Raw genomic sequence first — 6,420 nt, 5'->3', positions numbered from 1 at the left:
AGTCTGCCCTCCCGCGGACTTTAACTGCTTTTATTAAAAAATTAAAGACATTAAAGACCAGTAGAACCAGTAGAACCAGTAGGAACCAGTGGAACCAGTAGGAACCAGTAGAACCAGTGGAACCAGTAGAACCAGTGGAACCAGTAGAACCAGTAGGAACCAGTAGAACCAGTAGAACCAGTAGAACCAGTAGGAACCAGTGGAACCAGTAGAACCAGTGGAACCAGTGGAACCAGTAGGAACCAGTGGAACCAGTAGGAACCAGTAGAACCAGTAGAACCAGTAGGAACCAGTAGGAACCAGTAGAACCAGTGGGAACCAGTAGGAACCAGTAGAACCAGTAGGAACCAGTGGAACCAGTAGAACCAGTAGAACCAGTAGGAACCAGTGGAACCAGTAGAACCAGTAGGAACCAGTAGGAACCAGTAGAACCAGTAGGAACCAGTAGGAACCAGTAGAACCAGTAGGACCAGTAGGAACCAGTAGGGACCAGTAGGAACCAGTAGGACCAGTAGAACCAGTAGAACCAGTAGGAACCATTAGAACCAGTAGGACCAGTAGAACCAGTAGGAACCATTAAAGACATAACAACATGGAAGACATCAAAACCCGCACTCTAACCCTAATTCAGCCATAAGCAACTCTAAACAGGTGAGTTTTAAGTTGAGATTTAAAGGCACCCAGTGTTTCAGCTGTTTTACAGTTTTCTGGAAGTTTATTCCAAATTTGTGGTGCGTAGAAACTGAATGCTGCTTCTCCTCGTCTGGTTCTGGTTCTGGGGATGCAGAGCAGACCAGAACCAGAAGATCTGAGGGGTCTAGACGGTTGGTACAGTAATAACAGATCTTTAAGGTATTGTGGTGCTAAACCGTTCAGAGATTTATAAACTAACATCAGTATTTTAAAGTCTATCCTCTGAGCTACAGGGAGCCAGTGTAGGGACTTTAAAACTGGTGTTATGTGCTCTATCTTCCTGGTTTTAGTGAGAACCCGAGCAGCAGCATTCTGGATCAGCTGCAGCTGTTTGATTGATTTATTAGTCAGACCTGTGAAGACGCTGTTGCAGTAATCAATGCGGCTAAAGATAAATGCATGGATGAGTTTCTCTAGATCGTGCTGAGACATAAGTCCTCTAATCCTAGAGATGTTCTTCAGGTGATAGAAGGCCGACTTTGTGACTGTCTTAATGTGGCTCTGAAGGTTCAGGTCAGAGTCCATCACTACTCCCAGGTTTCGGGCCTGATCGCTGGTTTTCAGTTGTAATAACTGAAGCTGTGCATTGATTGTAGTTCGTTCCTCTTTATGTCCAAAGGTAATAACTTCAGTTTTGTTTCTGTTTAGCTGGAGAAAGTTTTGGCACATCCACACATTTATCTGTTCTAAGCATCTATTCAGTGATTGGATGGGTTCAGAGTCACCTGGTGACATCGTGATGTAGAGCTGTGTATCATCCGCATAATTGTGGTAGCTAATCCTATGTCCTGTTATAATCTTTGCCAGTGGGAGCATATAGATATTGAAAAGAAGGGGTCCTAGGATTGAACCTTGGGGTACCCCACATGTGACCTTTGACCTCTCTGATGAGAAGTTTCCAATTGAAACAACGAAATCCCTGTTCTTTATGTAAGATTCAAACCAGTTGAGCACTGGACCGGAGAGTCCGACCCAACTCTCCAGTCGATTCAGTAAAATGTCGTGGTCAACAGTGTCGAAAGCTGCACTGAGGTCCAACAGAACCAGCACTGTGGTTCTCCCACAGTCTGTATTTATATGGATGTCATTGAACACTTTTACAAGGGCCGACTCCGTGCTGTGGTGAGCACGAAAACCAGACTGGAAGGAGTCAAAGCAGTTTGTTATTGTTAGGAAGTTATTTAATTGCTTAAAAACAGCTTTTTCAATAATTTTGCTGATGAATGGGAGGTTGGAGATCGGCCTGTAATTCTGCAGTAGGGATTTGTCCAGATTGTTCTTTTTTATAAGTGGTTTGATAACTGCTGTTTTCAAAGCCTGGGGGAAAACACCTGAAGAGAGGGATAAGTTTACTATTTGGATCAGATCATTAGCAACAACAGGCAGGACTTTCTTAAAGAAATGTGTGGGTAGGACATCCAGACAGCAGGAACTGGAGCTTAATTGACTTATAATTTCTTCTAGGGTTTTATAATTTAGTAGTAGAAATTGGGTCATTTTTCCTGCATTTGTTTTGTTTGGGCACATCATTAGTACTGTCTTTGGAGTGGATGAGCAGATTAATCCTCTGATCTTTTGAATTTTCTCTGAAAAGAAACTTGAAAACTTGTTGCAGGCGGCAATAGATTGAAGTTCAGGTGGCAACATCATAGGAGGGTTTGTGAGCCTGTCAACAGTGGCAATAAAGCTCGAGCGTTGTTAATGTTTTTGTTTATGACATCTGCAAAGAAAGCTTCTCTCGCATGTTTCAGTGTTGTGTGATAGTTACGTAGTCTTTCCTTGTAGATGTCATAATAAACGTGCAGTTGACCTTTACGCCATTTCCGTTCGGCCCTACGGCAGAGTTGTCTTGCAGATTGAACTGCTTGTGCATTTCTCCATGGAGATTTCTTCCTACCAGTCACAACCTTCACTTTAGTGGGGGCAATGTAATCAATGATATCTGAAAGTTTGCACTGAAAGTCATCCACCAACTTATCTATGTCACTATAACTTAAGGGTGAGGAAGAAGAGTAGATTTGATTAAATGTTTCTGCTGTGTTTTCTGTGAAAGTACGTTTTGTGATAGTAGCTGTTTGTTCAAGTGGGTTAACGGATAAAGAACTGTCAAAGAAAACAGCAAAATGATCCGACAGGGCAACATCAGTTACAGAGACATTGGAAATATTCACACCCTTACTGATAACCAGGTCCAGTGTGTGTCCCTGAGTGTGTGTTGCTTGTTTGACATGTTGTGTTAAACCAAAACTCTCTAATATATTAACAGCTTTTTAGCCCCTCGGTCTTGGGGGTTGTCAACATGAATGTTGAAATCACCGACAATTATCAAACAATCGTAATCAATACATATGAGAGATAGAAGCTCATTCAAGTCCGCAAAGAAATTTTCCACGTATGTTGGTGTTTGTATAGAGTTAGTGTCAAAGTTCGTTTGTGGCCTTTTACCTCGATTCCAAGATATTCAAAAGACATAAAATTACCCAAAGAGATTTTACTACAGTTTATGGTATTCTTAAATATTGAAGCCACGCCTCCGCCTTTTTTGTGTTTTCTATTTTCACTTAAAAAATTGTACGTAGGAGGCGTTGATTCAATTAGTACGATTGCTTCATTATTGTCATTCAGTCATGTTTCTGTCAGCATTAAAACATCAATATTATGCTCAGTGATGAAATCATTAATTAATAGAGCTTTAGAACAGAGAGATCTGGTATTTAAAAGAGCCAGTTTAAGTGACTTGGAGGCTGAAAGCTCTTCAGTCTGAGGTTCCTTTAGACAGGGGATCAGTCTGAGGTTTGAATTAAGACCACTGTTTTTTGTATTTCTGTTTTTTGTAACTGTTCTTGTAGTGATCCGGACAGGTATTGTCCTGCTACGCAATGTTGGGGGGCCAGACACATTCTGGAGGAAGACGGGTGTAAGGATAATATCTGGACCCCGGTCTCAGACCTCAGAAATGTGGAGTGCTGGATCTTCAGGGAGGTCAGAGGCAGGTGGCTTAGATGAAGTGAGAGTTGTGCCGAGGCGAACCTGTTGATCCATACTATCCAGCTGGGACGAGAAAGAGTCCGTCCGTCTTTCTCTGTCACCTGAATTCTCCACCAGCATTTTCAGGCGGCTCAGGTGAAGCCCGACTCTCTTTAGTGGGTCACTTTCTAATGAGTGTGAGTGAGTGTAGGAGCAGAGAAGGCGGGGGAGGAGAACGGAGGGTGGAAGGAGAAGGGAGGGGGAAAGATGTGGGATGGGGGAAGGAGGAGGGGAACCAGTCATTCTGTTCACAGCCGATGTTTTATCAGTTTGTATTGGAATAGTTTGTTCTTGATATGCGAAGGGCTCCATCCTAATCAGACATCCTTGAGCCTGTTCTTCTGAAGCGATGGTCACATTGTTGTTCTTGTTGATAAAATGAAAAATGTTTGCAGTGAGCAGCCTTATTCCATGTTTGTTAAGATTGCGTCCTCCTCTTCCAAAGAGGTGAAAGCGCTGCCAGTAGATCCAGAGGTTATCGATGAAGGTCACTGAGCTGGCAGAGCAGGTTTTAATCAGCCATTTGTTTATCATAAGCAGCCTGGAATGTTTTTCGTCTCCCCATTGAGGCGATGGAATTGGACCACTGAGAAATAACTTCATTTTTAATTTTCCCATAGTGTCCAGAAGAATATTAAAGTCCTTTTTCAGAATCTCCGATTTTTGCTTTGCCAGATCGTTGGCTCCAACATGCACAACTAAAGTCTCCATGTTTGGCTGATCAGTGGTTAGAGAGAGCACTTTGCGGGTCAAATCAGATACAGTGTCACCAGGAAAAGAAACCACTCTCGTTTTCTTGGGATTGCAAACATGACTGATTCCATTTACTGCCTCATCTCCAACAATAAGCACTCTTGGCATACCTTTCGTTTTCCTGGTGGTCACTTTGTCCTTTGGAGCTTTGTGCGGTGGGTGCGTTGGTTTAGCCTCATTGCTGATGTTTGAAGGTGGGTTGTCACTCAGAGGCTCGTGCTGAAGTGCAGAAAATCTGTTTTTCAGTGGGATTCCCACGGAGTCAGGATGTTTTGAGGCTCGGGCTGGTCGCTTTGTCCTTGGGAGTGGGGTCGGTGTAGTCGTTTTGGTTCCAGCTGCTTGTTTGCTATTCCTTGGCGGAGCAGGTGTTGAGGTTGAAGGTGGGTTTCTGCTCAGAGCTGGCCACGCTGATTCATCCAGGTGAGGGGTTCTCCCCGTTAGTCGTCTCATGGGATCTGCAGTGTGAGACTTTTGTTTTGGCTTGGCTCCCTGAGCGATCCAGGGTGAGCTGTTTGGTGCGGGGTGTACGACCTCTCCGCTGATTTGAGGAAGAGTTGTTTCATATCCACAGGTAGCGTTGATCTCGAGGTTCACCTCCAGCCGTTGAATCTTTGTTTCTAAAAAGTGAAGTCGTTGTAGAATACTGCTAATGTCCTTGGGGTCGAACGGGGGCATTTTGCCCTAGTTCAACTTGGAGGTGAAGAAAAGTGAGGTAAAAATAAAAGTGAGAAAATCTCCTGGTCTTTAGGTTTGAAGTAATCCAGTTATGATGTCGATAATGTGAATAAAACCATAAAAATTGTGACTTTAAAAATAATTCACAAGCAGAGTTATCAGTAAGGACGGGAGAGAGCAGGATAAGCTGTTCCTCCTTCAGCTGCCTGACTCTTTTCACACAGGCTACAGCTATGGTCCATGACACAACTTTATGAACAATTTCTTTATCTTAGCACAAAATGAAACCTGTTATTTTTTATATATATGTTTCTGTTTATCATTTTTTAAAGTATTTTAATTTAAGTATTTTGTAGACACATTTAAACTTTTCCAAATTTTATTCTAGGTTTTAACAAAATGTAATAAGTTAAAGGAAAAACCACAAAAAACATCCTAAGTTTGATGATATATAAAAGCTAACTCATAAAAAGTATTGGTATCAACATCAGTGATACTGGTCCTGTATTTACTTGTTATTGGGTTGATATCAAAATATCATAGACCTGACTTATTATACCTGATTGATTATAAGATCAACTTCGCATTTATTGCTGATCCTCGAATCAACAGCAGTAATATGTGGTGGAAACACATTTATTTCACAAGATGTACATGTCATGCAACTACAAACTGAACTAATTCAAAATTGTTTGCTTATTGAAAGTAAGCTTAAAATTATGTTTGTAAGATTTATTGTAAACAATGTGGAAAGGGACATCGCCATATTGAAATTCTGACGTCTGTTTCCTCGGTTCTGACGTCAAACCAAGTCTCAGTTACTGGAACGTAACCTAAACATAAATGTGTATTTTTTACAACAAAGCCTGGTGAGTTCATTCATTAAATCAGACAATAAGCGTGAATAAATAAAAGCTAGGAAAGCTTTCATTTCTTTCCTTTTTAGCTTTGACAAACCTTTAAACAAGCTAATCTGAGGAACAAACTGCTTATTAAATCACTTACAATAAATGTGACTAACTTACTCTCAAGTAACAATAAACAACCACGGTGTCATCTGCTGTTTACCTTGTATTACAAATTTAACTGGGTTTTTTTTTTAAACTGAACCAAAACACAGAATTCTGCAGCACATCTACTTGTTAAGGTTGTCATAGTCAAGCTAGCACACAGGTGTCAAACTCCAGTCCTCAAGGGCCGCTGCCTGCAGTTTTTAGATGTGCCACAGGTACAAAACACCAGAATGAAATGGCTTCATTACCTCCTCCTTGT

This window comes from Poecilia reticulata, chromosome 13, assembly GCF_904066995.2.
Source record: "Poecilia reticulata chromosome 13, P_reticulata-male-v2, whole genome shotgun sequence".
Taxonomy (NCBI): Eukaryota; Metazoa; Chordata; class Actinopteri; order Cyprinodontiformes; family Poeciliidae; genus Poecilia; species Poecilia reticulata.
Note: the sequence above shows the minus strand (reverse complement) of the source record.